General features: G+C 40.9%; 1 protein-coding gene across 8 annotated transcripts in view; it reads right to left on the bottom strand.

Moving 5' to 3' along the window:
• LRRC4C (leucine rich repeat containing 4C) overlaps positions 1 to 20,525 on the bottom strand; it is a 463,498-nt gene that overhangs the window by 151,252 nt on the left and 291,721 nt on the right. The window contains exon 1 of one of the 8 annotated variants that reach the window (XM_069623344.1): positions 17,743 to 17,812. The exons of the other annotated variants lie outside the window; for them this stretch is intronic. The gene's annotated coding sequence lies outside the window, so the exon portion shown is untranslated. Of the gene's footprint in view, positions 1 to 17,742; positions 17,813 to 20,525 lie in introns of those variants that run through there. 8 annotated transcript variants of the gene reach the window in all.

Raw genomic sequence — 20,525 nt, 5'->3', positions numbered from 1 at the left:
CAATCACAAAAATAAATACTTACAACAAGAACAAGAGGGGTTCTTTTTCAGCTCTTTTTTGGGCGTTGGAATGTTGTCTAGCTTCCCTTTTATTTACAAGAGAATGTTTGTACATGGTCTCGAAGTAACAAAAAATCATGCATTGACTACATCGCGGTATCTGAGGAACTATCCTCAGGCTGTACAGGAGTTGAAATTGTTATGACTGAATTGAGTGATCATTGTATTTTGTACTTAGAAATTCTTTTAACTACCCCAACATTGGAACATGATCCACTTAACACTTTTCTTCTAGATGATCGATCAGGTGCTTCATTAAGGTGGAATTCGAAGTAGTACAGAAAATTAAACACGATCATTAAAGTGATCTCACTAAATTTTATGAACTGTAACGATTCAAACACCAAAGGCACTTTAACAACACTACAAAATACAACCATAATTAAAACAGCACTATATACCTTGTGCAAATTAACTCAAAAGAAAAAAACTTGCCGCAAGTTGTCGATTTACTTGCGCCTAGAATTAAAAATCTAAAAAAACAAAAAAATAAGGAGATTGTACAGATAGCCAAATTGGGATTATCTAAGCTTGAATTTCAATCTACAAAAGGAAAAGTAATTAACAAATATCATAACAATATAAAAAACTACAGAATTTATCTTCATCACTCAACAAATCAAGCAATGATGGCATCACTATGTTGCAATGATAGACAATCTACTTGGGCCATTCTAAGGGGTAATGATACTCTACGAAGTGCTGAACAATCTTCTAACATGAATGTAGAAATATGGATGTGATATTGCAAAAATAAATTTGCATTACCTGAAAGATTCTCCGAATTAACAACAAAGTTTAAACAGTACTCAGTCGAGGAATTTAAGGGCTGGTCTCTAGAAGACATTATATGGGCCCTTGGAAAACTAAACAATTCAAAGGCACCCAGCCCAGATTGTATCCCTCCATGTGTGCTCAAAGAAAATGTCCATTTATGGGCCCCTTTACTTAAAATCCAATTTGATGAGATTATTAGATCATCTTGCATTCCTTCAACATGGGTGCAATCAGTTATAGTCCCCATTCATAAGAAAGGCGTTAAAACAAACCCCGAAAATGTTCAACCTATTGCCTTGATTGATGCAAGTGCTAAGACCTTTGCTATTTTGATATTGCAGCAACTAAAAGATGATATAAATCGTCTTGCAATTCTCTCACCATTTCAGATTGGCTTCCGTGCCAGAATGGGAACCGCTCTGAATGCAACCGTCTTGGCTCATTTAATTTCCCAAACGAAAATTCCTAACATGGGTGCCCTATACATGGCATCCGTTGATTTATCTGCAGCGTTTGACTGCGGGATTCGGAATCTACTTTGGGAAAAGCTTGACACAAAGGGGATACCACATTGCCTAATTGCTCTGCTAGCCAAATTGCATCAAGGGACTTCATAACTGGTGCGCATTAACAATTCTGGTGCTACAACAAATCCTATTCCAACTGAGGTGGGGTTAAGCGGGGTTGCAATCTGGCGGCTACCCTGTTTAACATCTACCTCTCAGATATTGAACAAATATGGAAATCTGAGATTACCTACCCAGCAATATTGGGGCATTTGCGGATTCAGTGGATTGCATTTGCGGATGATGTGTTAATCTTCGACCGCACTCCATATGGCTTACAAAAAAAGCTTGTAATTTTTGCTGAATATCTTTATAAACACAATTTAACATGCAATGTGGAAAAATCAAGCATTTTTATACTAAAAAACATGAAGAGGAAAACATGTACAATGAAATGGTCTATACATTCTATATCCATGCCTATTAACTTAAATATGAGATACTTGGGTTATGATGTGACAGATTCCTCTTAAAAAAAAACTTGGGTACTAAATTTGAATGCTAAAAAAGCAGTCCTGGGGACACAAATGCAGATAGTGTCTGAAGTATTGTAAATTTTCGTTAGCCCCACTCTTGCAATTTTATTTATTGAAAGTGGAAGCTATTTTATTATATGGACTTGACCTATGTTTGTGTAATATTGACGCAACTCTTGATCAAATTCAAGGTCAATTATGGAAATCTTCATTGCGATTGTCAAATTCGCTACCTAACTGTATATTGCGACAGGAGTTAGGCATTTCTGCTTTATCAGCAAGATTTCATTGGCGGCAGTTAACAAATTATGGAAAAATGTTGTTTCCACCACATCAATCACTCTACGAGGAATTCTTAATTATGATTAAGAATCAAATTCCCCTTTTGGTTGTTGCCTTCTCAAATTCAATGATTAAAAAATTGGACAATTGTGGTTTAAAACCAATAGATCTGGAACATCGCTCGGCTTATGTAAAAAAAATTATTATACGAGCATGATTGGCTAATCACATTAAACGATATTCACTTAATAAAACTATATTCAGAAGCAGCCAAATTTGTTACCCTTAGAATACCTCGTAGAGCTTATCTACTAAAATGTCCTGCAAACAACTATCGCGATCTATATCTAAGATTTAAGCTTAACCAGCTCCACACTTTTGAAAAAACAGCGAGCTGGAATGAGCATACCTCAATGAAGCAAGTCGTGTGGTGTAGATTTTGCTATGGGAATATCTGTATAGAAACTCTAAAACACCTAACCATGTATTGTGCCCATTTTGAAGCTTTGCGTTATTCTCTCATTGGTCCTAAGGTACTGGGTACGACTCTAGAAGCACGAGAATGGTGCTGGAAGAAATTCATGTGGGGATATTCGTTTAAAGCAATCATTTTATTGTGTACATTTCTTGAGAGTTTAGTGCTGGAATTAGATAAGAAACAAAAAAAAACACTCTTCTATACTAATGAACTATTTTCTCGGTTGTATATAAAAATGAAGTATTTTTGCAAGTATTCTTTTTAAATTTTATAATCAATTGAAACTAGGAATGATTAACTATTTTTAGGTACTATGTATAATGGAATTAGTAACACATGTGATTTCCTGTACTTATCATGTTGTAAAAGTTTGTTAATCAAACTAATAAAAACAACTTTTTATATATGCATCACTATTTTAATGTTAACATATATTTCCGGTGCAGATTTTCCTTTGCAAACAGATATATAATACAGAGGTGCTGATGGGTGCAAAAGTGCATGAAGTGGCAGGCATAGCCTGCTGGCAATGGCCCGCTGCATGCATCTGTGCAATGAATGGCGGTCAGCCCACCACCACGAGTAATATCACCATTAGCACCCATATAGCCCAAGCACTAGTGAAACCGCACGTTCGAACTAGAATAAAATACGAAACATAAATCTTATATAGTGCTCCATGATGATGTGCTGTATTTCTACAGGCCATATTCCTTGTTGATGACCAGGACATCATCAACAAGGAAAAGGGACATCATAAATGCAGCCCAAACATTGCCTCCCTTATGAAGGTATCCTAAAACGTCTTTCCACCTCATTGTACATACCTTTTATTTTATTTTTATTTATTGTTTTGGTTTAAATAAACCTTTACAAAACTTAAAAACAATTTATTTTTGTATTAAATACATATCTTCGTTATAACCTTGTATACCTCAGTTCAAAATCACTATACATCAACTTTTATTAAATGCATAATAAAACATATTAAACAACACAGAATTATCATCGTCTAAAAAAATATCTATTTTAAGAAAGTATGCTGAGTCATCATTCCACCAAACCTTGCATCCTTTCTGAAAGTATCCAGAAACTTCTGTCCACCTAATTGCACCTTTCTCTTTTAAGAAAGTATCCTGAATCAGCTCTCAACCTAACCTTGCCTCCTTTTATGAAAGTATCCTGAATCAGCTCTCAACCTAACCTTGCCTCCTTTTATGAAAGTATCCTGAATCAGCTTTCAACCTAACCTTGCCTCCTTTTATGAACGTATCCTGAATCATATTTCAACCTCAGCTTGCCTCTTTTTTTTTAAAGTATCCTGAAACTTCTTTCCACTGAATCATCTTTCAACCTAACCTTTCCTCCTTTTATGAAAGTATCCTGAATTAGCTTTCACCCTAACCTCCCCTACTTTTATGAACGTACCCTGAAACTTCTTTCCACCTAATTGTACCTTTATCTTTTATGATAGTATCCTAAATCATGATCCAATCTAATTTTGGCTCCTTTATAGAAGTATCTTCATTCTTCTTTCCACCTATCCTGGCAGCACTTATGAAAGTATCCTACATATTCTTTTACCTAACCTTACCTTCCTCTTTCAGAAAAGTTTCCTGAAACTTCGTGCCTCCTTACCATACCTACCTCTCTTATGAAAGTATCCTGAAACTTCATGCCATCTCACCGTTTCCACTCTTTTTAAGAAAGTATCCTGTATCATCTTTCCACCTAACTTTGCATCCTTTATAAATGTATACTAACCCGCAGCTGATTTTTTAAAGATCCATGAATATTCTTTAGACCAAGTAATATCTTCTCTTCCCTCCCTATACACAAAAAGGTTGTGGTTAGCGTGCAGCATGTTAATTGAAACAAAGACATTGCTCCTCATAACTTTGTTTTTAAAAGCCGGGGTAACACAGTCAGCATTCTGCTGGATCAGTCTCATAACTGCACCACAGCCATTTTTAAGACACTCAATTTTGCGGATCCTGCCTGCTGCCAACAGTGTTATTGCTATAATAGGAACCAGGCTCCCCTATGTAAGGTGAACAACTAAGGCACTAAACCATTTTTACTTCCCTGAAAATATTTCTTATACGTTATGTTGTGGAAGTCATCCTGCACACAGTTTTCATTTGCATGGTCTCCAGGTACTTTGGATAACCTGAAAAATAAGGGAGTGGGTTCAATTAGCGGGGAGAGATGGGGAATTCAAGATAAATGTCGTTATATTTGGAACCTACCTACAGAGTTAGTTTTTACTATCTCGAGTTGCAAAATCTGAACAAATGCAACCCAGGCATGCTTTTCATTCTTTCACCAGCAGGGGGAGCGTCTTCTGTTGGATTTAAACTGTTGACATATACAAATCAGCTTCATTCCGATTAGCAATAAAAGCGAACACATATAAAATTAATGTTATTTAAAACAATGTCGGTCGTGACAACCCTCAACTCTTTCAGCAACCACACAGATGTTTTAAACGGAAAGGTGGCCCCACCGTTCAATTGACTAAAGCAGAAGTCATTTAATTGATCCACAAAGACCACAAAGAGATGGTCACCGGTTATGGATCAAAAAGAAATGGCGATACAAAATGGGAGCGATTGCAGCCGCAACGGGCGCACCCACCCTCGCCCACAGGACCAGCCGCACAAAGGCAGAGCCAGGCTCATTAATTCCAGCGTGCTGCATTCTCCGAGCAGGACATGTCTTGAATCGCCGAGCAGCAGGACTTGATTTTCTGGAAGGCAATCGTCTCTACCGTCGCGGATTTCTGAGCGACGAGAGACGATAGATCACTGATGACTACAGATTCTGCACATATTAAAGCTCCGTCTTGAGGAGAGGTGCCGACTCCTTGCTGTCAACGTCGGCGAGCAACCAGAGCTCAATTATGGCTGGATGGGAGTAATGGTTTTACACACGGTGTCTCAGGGCATGACAAGTTAAGGTGACACCCCAGTACATGTCGGCTTCTGTCTCCCACTGCAGAATCCAGGTGTCTCAAACAGGTGTTTCTGCTACCATGCTCTTCCGTTTGCTGTTTTCTGTCTGAATGCCAACCCTCCCGCTCTCCATAATATATTGTTACAGCCGGGTCCCTACCTTTACTCGTGTATTTTTTTACTGTCTACTTATAAAGACCATGGTGACAGGGTGTCTTCCCCTGGCGGTCTTTGCTGACTTGCTATGGACCGGTACACAACATGTTTTGATGCCGTCATAATGTATTACGACAAAATGACAGTGCAAGAGCCTTTCATTTCTTTCACTTCATTCATCCTGTTAGCCTCACATTCCAGTGGTATTATTATTAGTAGTAGTAGTAGTAGTAGTAGTAGTAGTAGTAGTAGTATTAATTCGTATAATAATAATAATAATAATAATAATAATAATAATAATAATAATAATAATAATAATAATAATAATAATAATAATAATAATAATAAATGTTAATACAATAGCTCTGCCTGGGTGAACGTATTCTGTGAAATCTCAAATCACCAAATTAATTCACATTTTGCGGAATGAGTGGGCATTTAAGGTGATTCTGGCCCAATCATTTTGTCGACGCTCTTCTATGTGCATGATATACATAAAAGACAGGGGCAGGCCTACGGGGGGTTTTCATGATGAAGAACAAAAATCATATGCAGAGACTTACTAGTGGGCCAGATTGATAAGCCCTCTCGTGGGGAAGTCACTCTGTGTTTATTATTTTAAAATCCTCTCGCTCAACCCTAGTTAGAAATATATATATATGTTTTTAATGTTTGGTGTTTGTATGTGGTTTATTGACAGGAAAAAAGGAAAACATACCCCAAAGCTGTGCGGGCTATGTATCCATTATTTTGGATCTCGATCCACTACTAAGCTAAAAATACCAACACTAAAAAAAAGGTTTTCTGCCATGGTTTGCCATAAGATTCTTGAGTCCTAGGATCTCCAGAATCCCAGCTCGTATGTGCAGTGGAATTCAGGAGCCCAAACTGACCTGTGAATATGTATTGGTGACCTGAAATTCTTGCAAGAGGAGATTTCTAATCTCTGCATGGCTTTGCAAAGAAGACTTGGACAGTCCAATAAGAGTAGTCTGGCCGGTAAACACCTATAGAACTGCAGCACCAAATGAATATAGTGCTGAGCACCGAACAAAGCATCCAGCAATGCATGACTCGGGTCTGTGCTGCCATGAGAGGCTACCAATGGGAATGCAGATATGAGATGAGAATTAAGCATGACAGTGAGAAAGCACTTACATGCCATTGCTTAACTTTCAAGCTCGCCCATTGAGTGGAACGTAATTCCCCTCCATCGCAATACTTAACCCTTTGGCTGTCTATCCTCCCATGCACCCAGACTATCACAGCCTATAAAATCCTAAACCCACTGTCCCTGGAACTAAGGGGGTCTGAAACATCGATTCAACACACGCCAATTTGGGACAAATATAGGGGACAACTGGCCCCTTTTTCTTTTTCAGATGTGCATGAACATTTTAAGGGTAGTCAAAGGGTTAATATAAAAACATACACAGATAGAACTTCTTATGAAGTTTCCATCTACATTTGGAGAAGTCCAGATTATCAATAGCTGCTTTTCAGAGTTTTGGGACAGAGCCACTAATGCTTTATGTAACTAAAGTAAAAAAAAAAGGACACATACCCATACATTTTTCTGATCATAGTGAACAGGTATTTATCAAAGGACTTCTAGAAATGACCTTGCATGGCCTTGTTCCCAACTCAAATGAGATTTACATGACCCAGAAAAACAAAATTACCAACTGGCAGGCAACCCGGGATAAGGAAGACAATGAAATCACAGCCATCAACAATAAAATCACTATGAATACAGCATCTGCAAAGGAGCCACCAGAACACAGCCAACGGAAATGACATTGCTGCAAGTGAATTCACTTAGGAATGTGTCACTAATAGATCTCCCACTTTCAATGGCAACCCAAACAAACATCAGCCACTGTAAATGCCGTCCCGGAAAGTGAGACCACTGACAGTGGTTGCAATCCCTCATGTGCTAAGTGCGTGTATGTGTGTCCTGAATTCCCATAATATATCGTTGTAGGCTCGTCCCACTCCTGCACTTAAGTGGTTAGTAAGCATGACATACTGAGGTGTCAATTAAAAATGCACGAAAAGCCACTAGCTCCACCATGGCACTCCCATCTAAGACGTAGGGGTCCAGTTAAATGTTAAATGTTAAATGTTAAAGGTATTTGTACCGCGGACTGCCACCAACGGAATTGGTCCCCAGACGCTCTGGCGGATCTGTAAACGATAAGGTGGGATGGGTTAGAAAGGTGAAGAGGGAGTAGGATAGTGGGAGGAGTGGTGTTCTGTTGGCAGCTTCAACTCGGTATACACCAGATGCTGAGCTTTGGTGCTGATATTGGATCGGAGTCAGTCCGCGTGTGCTGTTGCTCCTGCTTATGTGTTGTTGCAGGGTTGTGAAGTGCGTGCGGCTTGTTGTGCGAGAGATGGTTGTGTGAGTTTGTTGAGTGAGATAGGTATGCAGAGTTTGAGCTTATATTGGTTAGAGGGTTACCTGACTTTTAGCATGCTAACATTCACAGTTTTGTGGGCATCTGTTGACCCCCACAATTCTATCTAGGTGCGGCGCAGGCCAATGTCCAGGATTCCACCCAGGTGTGGACATGCCAACACCCACAGTCCCATCCAGATGCGGCGCAGGCCAATATCCACAGCTCTAAGTGTGGCATATGCTAACACTTGTATGCTAATATTCACAATTCTATCTAAGTGTGGACATGCTAACATTTAACTCTACTGAATCTAGTCTTCCCTCCAAATGTGCTTTAAGCAACTATGTCATCTGGCGTAAATGGTGCAGTAATATTATTCAAATAATTTGTCATTGATGTCTGTGCAAAATAGTTTATTGTGCAATGATTTTCGGGAATTATCCATTTGTTAGGGGTGCATCTCTAAACTAAACTTGAAAAAAAAATGATTATACTAAATCAAAAACGCACAATCAATAGTTTCACGCTAGCAATTGTCCATACAGTTCTTTGTACTGGCTTGCACAAGATCAAATCAGCCATCCTTCATGTTGTTATATACAATGTTACAAATATCAAATGCGTATTGCTATTAAACATACAGTTCACAATTAGGATGCAACAAACACACTCGTATCTATATTTATTTAAGATCTGGGTGTCATTCCGAAGTGAAATAACTTCCAACGTGCAAAATAGCACAGAGCAGAGGTAGTCCTATATTACGGAGGATGTACATAAGAGCATTGTTTGATTTGAGGGGTAACATATACCAGGGCCAGGCAATGGAGGACATAATCAATGTGTTACATTGAGAGCCTGAAGCTAGAGTGTACATATTTAGAAATCACATAGCATAGTCTTGAGAACAGAATGCTGGATAGGGCCATTGACAGGCTCTAAAAACGGAACACGGATCTGGAAAGGGTGGTATATGTGTGTTGTCCCCAAACTAAATAGGGTTCAGCAAATTACTATACATCTTTTGGTTTGCGTACAATCTTTAGCATTTCCATTCACCTTCAGTCACAACCAGCATCATTATGGCCAAATACCTCTGTTATGTTAGTGGGATTTATACCAAGCACTGCTGCCATATGCAAACATCAAACGCTGCTGCACATTGCCAGTGCTCGCTTGGCCTCATGAAGCAGACAGTTGAAGCCTAAAATAAGCCCGGGCAGCGCATTCAAGGGGCATTCGTGGAATTCTTGGCGCATTTACATACGTTTCCTAGTTTGCCTCAGACCTTGAAGTCCTGCTCCCGCTGCCGCCCTGCCACTGGGGACCTGTGACAGCACAATCTTCAGAGTCCTGTCTCGATGATGCCCCATTTGCATACTTGCACATGCAAACGAAGCCGCTCCAGCAACTATGGATCTGCCCTGGTTTCTTAATGACTGTGTGCCGCGTGCCTCGGAGGCGTGAGGATCTGACGAGCTTCATGGGCGTAGCTGGAATCAGCGTCTTCGAGCTTTCCAATTTGGAAAGCAGTTGCGATAAACCTTAAACGAGGCCAATTTGGACTAATGTGGCAGGTATTAAGAACAATGATAAAAACGGGCGTTAGGACCCAGTGGCTTGAGTTCTGAGTCAGCAATCGCCCTCTAGATTCCAGTAGTGTTATCAATATTTGAAATGTATGCATTAGTGTTTGCACTTGTACTCTCATGCTGTTGTATTTGACGAACGACCAATAAAATATGCCAATATTAGCAAAGGTAGGTTGACCTTTAAAGTGATTCCTACGCACACATTAATGGATAATGGATGCTTTTTTTAATGTATTTTATATATTATTTTGTTTTTACCCAGGAGCAAAGAAGGTAGATTACATGTGCCAAAACATGTTGATATATATGCCCTGTAATGTCACAACATATTTCGATGCTGAAATTTGCAACCATGTTTGCGTGTGCATGTAGTGCACTTATCTAGCACATAAACATACAATGCAACTTTCCTAAATAAAATATTTTGTTTCATATATCGGAATAACTGAGTGGCTTTTTCTACATGTTCTTTCCCAGCAAATCCTTGATTCTTCAAGTGCATCAAGCTAAACCACATGCTGCCTTGCCTCATCCAATCACCTGAAGTGTGAAAACCACAGCAAACATTGGGCAGATGCAGCCTCGACTGAATGCTCAAGAAGAGGAACATTGCCCATTCAGTGCCTAGAATGACTCAGAATTGCAGTCCTACATTAGACTGAGCTTTCAACATCCTTCGCACTTCTATGTGTTTTTCTTTAACTTCCATCCTGTCGCATTGAGATGTATCCTTGTTAATGGTATTCGCCTTCCTCCAAACTCTGTGTTTTGAACGAATACATGAGAGTTACACGGGAGCTGTTCAGTCCTGAGACATCCACTGATCCCTCATCCTGTGACACCACCCAGATAACTCCATTTTGGAATTCTAGCCATAATGTGCTGGATCTACTGCTTTCTTTTGTTTCTACCATACTTTGGGGGGGATATAATGAGAGAGGGGGGAATTGTGATTGATTTGGCTCCTAACCCTTTAAGGAAGTTATTGCTTAGTCAGTGTCCTTCAAAGGGCTAACTGTAGACCAAAATACATTAATCGTTTTGGGGTTCCAGTACTCTTTCCTTTAATTGACAAGAGGTTCTGTTCATGCAAAGATCTTAAATTTGATTCTGCATTCACTGTCACTAGCCAACATTAGCAGTATTGTCAAATTCGCCTGATTGTGAAGCCACACAAACCATCTCTCCAAATGAAAGCACCCCAACTAGGACATTTTTGAAGTAGTGTATTACTGCTATAGTGCCCCCCCCCATCTCAAATGGAGAGAAGGGGAGAACATTCGGCATCTGCAATTCAAGAGTCTTTAAAATCAGTCTGCAGAAGAGAAGGATATGTGCTGGAAATGCAGCGAGAGCAGTCAGTGGGGACTAGCTGCATTGGTACTAGAGCAAAAGCTGTGCTTCACTAATTTGGTGGCACTGTACAAAAAAGCAGGACACCCGTCCCTTGAGCCATTTTAAGGAGCTCAGATCTTCTTTGATCATTGGCTGTGAATCTCCCTTGCTTAAAATTAAACCTTAATTTAAAAAAGTGCCAAGTCCTTACTTATTTCAGGTAAGTATAAATAAAGTTGCCTGAAGTTGTCAAGAGACAATACAAATAATTTAATTTATTTTCTATATATAATGCTACATACTGTATTCCCCTCGTTTGAAAGTGCTTTAATAATAGGTTTTATTACTAATCGATAATATTTTATTCAATTTATCAACCTCAGAATGTTGAACATAGAAGTCGGTCCTGTGCAGGATATGAAATTGTGAAGTGCAGGCTGCTCTTGTGTCAGAGACAAGTGATTTACTTGTGAGGTATCCAGCTGGACAATCTATGGCCCCATTGGTTACCAGTGTCTGGGTGAGAGACGTTTTCATCAGAAGACCTGTTCCATTATTTCAATCTAAGCAAATCACAACTTGGTTTGGCCTATAACTGTGCTTTCCACAGTTTAATTGTTTTTCCTTCTCATCAAGAGGTCTTTAATGTAAGCACTGACACTCTGGAACATCACCTCTAACGTGCTCCTACTTGAATGAAGAAAACTCCCAAGAGGTGTCTAAGGGCCTAATTCATGGAACGTTTAGCATGGAGCAAAGTGACTTTGCACTGCCAACAAACATGTGAAACCGAGCCTAATTCACAGAGTGGTGCAAAGTGTATTTTTGTAGAGCAAAGTCACTTTGCACTGCAAATGTACTCTTTGCACAGCGCTAAATTGGCCTTATTCATAAAAAAGTAAGCATGTCTTTCAGACTAACTAGCCAGGTCCTTTGGCCCTGGCCAGAGATCATGGCCCTTGGCTGTGTCCACTTTATCTTTTAAAATAGTACCTTTCTATCCCACTCACTAGCCATGGCCTTCGCCCATGACCATTGGCCTTGACCCCTTTACATGTTGCCTTAATAGCTTTGTTCTAGTCCCACTAGCCATGGTCTTTGGTTGTGCTTACTCTACATATTGCTACAATAGGTTTCCTAAATGGTACCGCTAGCCATGGCATTCGGCCGTGGCCACACCACAAGGTTTCTTTTGGGCACACTAGCCATGGCCTTTTGCTGTGGTCCCTTGACATGTTGCTCCAATAGGATTTGTTGAGGCCCAATAGCCATGGTGTTAGTCTTTGACCACATTCCATAGTGTACCATTTGGTTCCTTAAAGTAATTCAGTAGCCATTGACTTCAGCAACACATATTACCCTCACCTCACTGTAGTTGTAAGATACCAATTTCATCTCATTTTTTAACTCTCTTAAAAAAAAATGTTTTCCCATAACCACAGATAGTATAACCCTTATAATAGTAATGTACTACAAATAGCCCCAGTTATTCATAAAATAACCCTGGTTATTGTTAAAATATCTGAGGTTATTCATGTGCTTCACTTTAATTTCCAATTTCATTTTCTACTACAACCTTGGTTATGCAAAAATAACCCCAGTTATTAGAAAAACTTTGAGCTCTGAAATTGGTCTCCAGCCCCCCTCTAAACACCTTAATTTCACATGGTGTCCTCTTTCCCGATGCCCACATCTAGCCTGATGTCACTTAATCCATTTTCCTGATCCAAATGGAATATTTTCCACTTTTTGTTTTCATCTGAATCCAGTTGTTTCGGAAACAACCCTGTTCATCTCTCGCATCAAACACTTTCAGCACAAAAGCAAAGTCTACTCTGGTCAGTAAAACACACTGTGTGTCAAAGAATAAAGGCTAATGTTAGAAAATGCAGTATGTGAGTTAATTTCAGCCAAAGACAATGGGTAAAATTCACAAATCGCTTCCCCACTGTCTGCCTGGTTTGTGCTTCCCAACTGTTAACAACTGCAATAAAATGTGTCCTTCTCAAAGGGTGTTGGAAAACAAATGTTCTCTAGACTTGCTGTCTCTGGTGGCTGGGCTCTCTGCATGGCAATTGGTCCTGGCTGGTGCATGACGGGAATGTAGGGGGGAGATGTGAAAACAGGGGTTGCAATCAAGGCAGAACCCTGAAACAAATACAAGAAATTGAAGCTTTTCAGATCAAAATAGTGGCCCACTTCAGATAAGAGGACATGATGCCATATGTCTGCAGTGAGCGATATCTGTGTTGGCTAGTGCATCCCAGGTATTTATAATCCTCAACAAACTTCAAACAACAAAGAGACTGATAAAGACACTGGCCAAGAGTGACACATGGCCTGGATGAAGGGAAATTCATATTTGCACATATGAAGATTACCTCTTATGTTGAAATGGACTATCACAAGTGCACCTTGCCACTGAGCTATCCTTCCCATTTGTGGGAACTCTTGCAAGGCACTGCCCAACATTGAAATTTGATGGTGTCATCACTCCTAAATAAAGTGGATGCATTGTGGGAGAGGGAGAGCTGCTGAAATTACCATCAAGAGAGCTGCTCAAACTTTCTATCTGACAGACACAAGGAAACACCAAAAGGAGTTGTGGCTGAGATTGCATTTGGGTGCAACTGTCTTTTGCTAGGAAGGCCTATAAGCTGACTGGGTCCTATGGTTTCAGAGCGTGGGACCATCCCTGAGAGTGGAGTGACCAGACCTTTGTCCTGTCCTCCCAGAGTGTACTGAAATGCAGCTGGCTTTCCTGAAATTTAAACAGAGATTTTAAATGTAAGTAGAATTATGTCATTTGAAACCAAAAGGTGGGGGAGTCTGCTAGCAGTAAATCCTTTCCCTTTATAGTGGGCGAGGGGATGGGGCAAAACTGTGTAGATCATTAGCTTATTTAGCTATAAATATTAATATAATTAATCCCCCATTTGGCAGAACACCATAGGAGGATTTTTGTTCAAATTCTAAATTAGCAAAGCTCATTCCCATTGTCTGCTATTGGGCCATCTTTCTGTTCTGCTTCCCCAACACAGGCAGTTAAGCGGCAGGGGATCTGAGATCCAAAATTCTCAAATCAGCCCCATGTTTACCACCTAGCTTCCCCAACATAGGTCTTTAATAAGAGGGGGTCCGATATCCAAAATTCTGAAATAATCTAAATGTTTACCAGACAACTTCCCCAACACAGGCCTTTAAGTGTAGGGGGTTTGAAATCCACCATTCTCAAATCATCCCAATGTTTGCTGTCCAGCCTCCCCAACACAAGCCTTTATGTGGAGAGGGGTCTGAATCCCAAAACTCTCAAATCATCCCAATCTTACCATCCCACTTCCCCAACACATGGCTTTAAGTGGTGGTTGGGGAGAGTCTGAAATCCAACATTCTTTAATCATCCCAATATTTACCATCTAGCCTCCCTGACACAGGTGAAGGGGAGTCTGAAATCCCAAATTCTTAAATCATCCCCATTTTTCTGTCTGACTTCCCCAAACCAGACCAAAGTAGGGGGGCATCTGAAAAACCTTCTGCTAAATAACGCTATGTTTATTTACTGCTAGCCTGTGAAGCAGACAGGAAAATCGAAATTGCACTGCATTGCACACATAATTGTTTTGTTTATTGACCAGTTTCACTATTTCTTGAAGTAAAATCTCTAGATAGTAAAGAATTGTGATTTTTCTTCTTCCCAACCCATTTGTGTGATTTATTTGTGTAACAAGAAGTTAATTGTGAGCCACAAAGAAGGTGGCTTGTGTAGTTTAGTGTGATTTCTATTACTGATAGTTCAAATAAATACAAATATATTTCCTGTTCATCAGACTGGTGCTTGGCTCATTGGTAGCTCAGGGGGAGGGATCCAAGGGGCATGAAATGAGGCTGAAGTAGGGCTGGCAAAAGAACTTTCATTAACCGTTTATTGCTGGACTGTTAGCTTGGGGAGGGAAGGAACTCCCTTTGTTAAGTGTGGCCTCTCATTAAACTGCTACACCCCAGACGCCTTCCGAAAATCAAGTCAAAATTTGCACTTTCTCTCTTGAGTAAATGAATGGGAGTGGGCCGAAAACAGAATTCTTTTGCTCTCCAAATAACATATTCATTTTTTAACAATTCTTTCCCAACATGTCCAGTCTGTGGGGACCCTGACAATCTTGTTGTTTGCAAAATATCAGCCATATCCGTCATGCAAGTCAAATGTTATTGGCAATTCAATTTGTGAGTGTCCTTTGGCACATCATACTCAATTTAAGGGGATAGCCTTGAGTAACAAGAAATCCAAAAATTCTATTGCTAATAACTTTTGACTTGCATGACGGATTTGAATGACATTTTCAAACAAAAAATGTGTCACGAACCTCTCCAGCCTGGAAAATGTGTGAAAAATTTGTTACAAAATTAAAAAGTTATTAAGAAAGCAAAAGAATGCTGTTTTTGGCTTACTCCCATTTTCCCATAGAGAGAAAGTCCAAATTTGGTAAAGCGGAAGTGCAAAAACTGCTGAGCGGATTTGGACCACATAAACAATTTTGGCATGAAGCACTGACTTAATTTCTGGCACAGTTTTGTGGTATATCCATTCAGTAGTTTTTAAAATATTTCACGGGGAACAGAGTGCCCCCTGCTCCCAAAAATGTAGTTCTATCTCCCATGGTGCTTTGCAGCAGATAGGCTTTTCAGAAATGAAACGCTGCAATTTTATATTCCTTGTGAGCAATTGTTGGGGTAATACTGGGATAATGCAAAAATTAAGTGTTCAATACGCTATTTGGAGTAGGAAAAGGGATGCAATTTCATTAGGCTAGAGGTGAGGAGGGGGAAGAGGATGACATGTGAAATGGGCGAGTTTGGGGTGGTCTGGGGAGCCACTTACAGTTTGAACAATTCTGGATTATCGGGTGAGTACCAGGGAAATCTCACAAGATTCCCACGGATGCAACAGAATATGCGCTTAGAAAAGAAAATGTGTCAGATTAATACAGAGTTAAAGGGGGTAATGGGAGAGGACTAGTGAGGAAAAAAGGAGCTGAGGGAAGTAGAGGTTCATGGTAAAGGAGTGGGGCACTTGTTGAGTGCCTGAGAGAACTGAGAAATGTTTTTGATTTTCAAACGTTTTCAGATTATCGGGGGAATGCTGGCAGAATACCACAGGCATGAGTAGTTTATTGCCACTGTATGTGCAGTTCATTGCCATCATCGGGAGAATCCTGCAGATTTGAGGAGAGTGTGAAAAAAAGGACATTTTACAAATACAGTGATCACATCTAATAGGCATGGTGAAATGAGTCGTTGTGCCACTGGCTATGGCCAAAGGCCAATGCTAGTGGGCCCCAAAACAAACGTTTTGGTGCAACATGTAGAGTGGGCACGACGGAACGCCAGGGCTTGTGGGTCCCAAATAAACATAATGGTGCAGCATGTTTTGTGGCCTGGCCTAAGGCCATGACTAGTGGCCGCAAATAAACATGCTGGTGTCACATGTACAGTTACCACAGCTGAAGGCATGGCTATTGGGCTCCATAGAAACTATAGTACTGCAAAACCTTTACAATTCTGTGAAAAAACTGTAATTAAGAGAGTTAAGGCTATCAGATTTAACATGTAAAAACATAGCAAGAAAACCGTTGAAAATCTGTGGAAAACCTTTGTTAAGAAAGGGTTAAGGTGATCATATTTAACGCAACAAAACTCCAGGAATTCACCACTCGTGTTTGAAGCAAATCCACCTTACCTCTGTGCCCCCTGTTGCGCAGCGTATGACCACAATGATGGCATCATAGATAACAACACTGATAACATCACCGATGAAGGTCAAGGCTAGTGGGCCCCAAAGAAACCTATTGGTGCAACATGTACAGTAGGCCTGCCCTCAGTTCACGCTACCAAAACAAGCTGAAGGAGGTATATCTCTTCGCTGTGCCTGTTTTACCTTTATGACTGTTGTCACTATTATTTTATAGAAACTTGTGGACTGAGGAGGTGGTTTAGCCATTACACATCCATGTATCACCGCTGGGAAATAGTTATGTAATGACAGGTGTGCACCTAACTGTTCAGCTTTGAGAACCAGTCTGAACATAATACCACAATGAATGGCTGGCGTCATCAGTCTATCCCCTATTTAGAGGTGTGTGTGTCCTCGTCCAGCCTTTTCTCATAAAAACACGCCACCACTGGTTACTGGCAATGTTTGTAACATTAGCTTTGGCCATTTAAGATCTGAAAAAGAAAGCACCTATCGCTGCATTCAATGTGCTGAATTTGCTATTTATTGACAATATGTGTATAGCTTGGGAAAAACTTAATTGACTGCAATCATTGCTAGTGCTTCAGCTCCATAAGCAAATACCCCTAACACAGCAGGAGGGAAATAGTTGGACACTGTGCCAGTTTTAAAATGCAATGACCTAATTATGTATTTAAGTATTGGTACGCTATAAAGGAGTTACCACAAACGCATTTCAAAATATTATTTGAATGCTAAAAATGCTTTTTGACGGACACTGTGCAACCGAACAGGCTGAAAGAATCTAGAGCTACACAATGAGCAGAGCAGCTGTTGGCAGAATTCTTAGAATGAGACCCTGTCTTGCATGCATTGAAGCAACACCTTTCCCAAATGAGCAATAGACTCGTGCATGCTGTGTTTATAAATGCATACCTGAGTGATGCGCTGGTATCTATCCAGTGGGACGAGCAAATCCATCAATCATTGCCCTTTACAGAACCTGGAGCAAGCAGCATTCTCAAAATATTCATCCAAACACCGCAGGCATAACATCTGCAATAGAGATCCTCTTCCATCACTTTGTACAGAACGTTTAGAAAAGAAGATGGCATGGGAGCATACAGGTTCTCCCAGACCCGGCAATATGACATGCAGGCTTAATCCAGTCCAGGGTACACGAATATCTCCTCTAACACATCTCCCTAGGAAGAGTTGTGTTTTTGGAAAAGAAATAAATTGAGAACGCATGTTTCTGGATGTATATTTTGGGAATTCTAAATGCAGAGCGGCTCGTTTCCTGGGTAACCGCATACTGCTCCTGCGTTGATGGGGAAATCTTACATGAAGCTGTGATTCAGCGGCAGCCGTTCCAAGAGCCAGGCAAAGTCCATGCCTGGCAAGACGTTATTGCTCCTTGTGATGCTGCATGTGGGCAATGCTGGGTGATTGATCACATGCATCTTTTAAATAAACTGCACAGCAAAGAAAATGTGAGTGGTTGGATGAGTGAATGAAGGGTTACGTGTAGGAATGATTGCCTTCAGCCATGGTCAGTGGGAATGGCCACACATGGTTTAAACATGAATGGGTACTAGTCATGGCCTTCAGTTATGGACAGTGGTCACAACCTTCACCCATGTGCTTTCAACCGTGTCCACTGTATATGGCAATAGCCATGGACTATAGCACAATACTGGCCAGTGGCCACAATCTTTGGCTGAGCCCACAATATATTCTAACATAAATGGGCCACTAGCCATGGCCTTTGACCTTGAACAGTTTGTACATCTTTTGCAGTTGAATGTGTGCAGTCTGGAGGTTGATCTCCGAGACTGGATTCTGGCTGCATTAGGCCTGTGAAGGACGCTTATGTATGCAACTAGGCTGATTATTTGTGGGGTATAGCTGCCTTCTAGCAGGATATTGAGGTGTTCCTGGAGTATTGTTCGTATGTGAGCAGCTAGGCCAAAAATGTTCAAGGGGTGTAGCTGCACTCTATTGTGTGTTGGTGTAGAGTAGAGAGTGAGCATAGTGGTAGGACAGGTGAGTGTCTAGAGTGGAGGTTTTATTCTTACAAGCCCACTGTTCTGGATTTCATTATGCGTTTGCGATTTCTGCATTCAGAGAGACTAATAAGTGACTTATTAGTCAATTTCAGTGGTGTCATTGCTTAGTAGCTGAACATTTGTCCGCAGGTTGTAGGGTGTCAGTGGCCTTAGATGGTCTTAATCAGTTTATGGAAAGAGCCAGGTTTTTAGAGCTTTTTTTTGCAGAAAGCCATTTAGTCTTGTTTTGTCGAATGTGTGGAGGAGTGAGTTCCACAGAGTTGGAGCCAAGGTTGAGAAGGTGGATCCTCCAATCCTGGCTGAATTGGAGGTTGGAATCACTAGTAAGAGGGCAGTGCTTGATTGAGGGTGCGTGATGGGAGGTAGGGGTTTATCTTCTATTGTAGGTACTTTGGGCCGGTCTTGTTCACTTCTCGGTGGGTAATGCATATGGTTTTGAAGGTGGCCCTTCTTCCAACAGGGAGCCAGTGGACGGTGCGGAGAGCGGGTGGGATATGGTCTCTGTGTCCCAGGGTGAGAAGGAGTTTGGAGGCAGCGTTTTGGGCTCTTTGGAGTTTGTTAAATTGGTATGCCGGTGCTCCCAGGTATAAGGAGTTGGCATAATCCAGTCTCGACATACCTATAGACATATCAGCGGCAAGTCTGTTGGGATAGGTGAGGTAAGGGAAAATGCGTCTAAGGAGTCTGAGATGTTAGTGACAGGATTTTGATACATTATTGATCTGACAGGAGAGGGTTAGGGCTAAGTCCATAGTGCAGTCATGTTGTTTGACTATTTTGAAATTAGGGGGGTGCCAAGGGAGGGGGGGCATGGGAGCGGTTGCGGGAGAAGGGCAGTATTGCTTCACACCATGATTTCAGTTTTATCAGAAGGTTCAGAAGAATGTGGTTCTTGTCTTCCATCAGTCAATATCACTGAGATAGGCTACAAGGTTGGGACGTGGGTTGGTGATTGTTTTGGGAATTCTTAGGGTAATTTGGGTATCTTTGGCATAGTTGTAACAGGAGAGGTTGCACACGTGGATGATTTCTGGTAGAGTGATCAGATAGAGGTTGAAATGGAGAGCAGAGAGGCAGGCGCCTTAGGGTACTCCATTGTTCACAGTGCAAGCAGTTCAGGCAAAGGGTAAGACAAAGGCAATTTGTTTCCTGTTGTTTAGGAAGGAGGCAATTGATTTGAGTGCCAAGCCACAGATTCCTAGGGAGTGGAGGTGGTCAAGGAGGATTGAATGATTAACAGTGTCAAAGGCTGTTGACAGATCGATGGAGAATCAGCGCTGCACAACCCTCAGAGTCTGCCGCGACCTTGAGATCATCCCAGATCGAGATCACATCGGTTTATGTTCGATGGCGTGGTCTGAAGCCTGATTGTGTGGGGTCGAGTAGTTTTCTGGATTCTACAAAGCAGTTGAGCTGGGAGTATGCAGCCGGGTCAATGAGTTTCATCAGAAATCTGGTGTTGGAGATGGGCCTGTAATTCTTAGGGTCATATATACACCAACCAGCTAATAGCCATGGTCTTCAACACAATACTAGCCAGTGGCCACACCCTTTGGCTCTGCTGATTGTATATTCTAATACTTTAATGGGCACTAGCTATGGCCTTTAGCCATGGCCGCTGAATACAGCTTTCAACGTTGCCACTGTATA

This window comes from Ambystoma mexicanum, chromosome 11, assembly GCF_040938575.1.
Source record: "Ambystoma mexicanum isolate Mex_15411 chromosome 11, UKY_AmexF1_1, whole genome shotgun sequence".
In the NCBI taxonomy this organism is placed as follows: domain Eukaryota; kingdom Metazoa; phylum Chordata; class Amphibia; order Caudata; family Ambystomatidae; genus Ambystoma; species Ambystoma mexicanum.
Note: the sequence above shows the minus strand (reverse complement) of the source record. Positions and strands in the feature narration are given on the sequence as shown.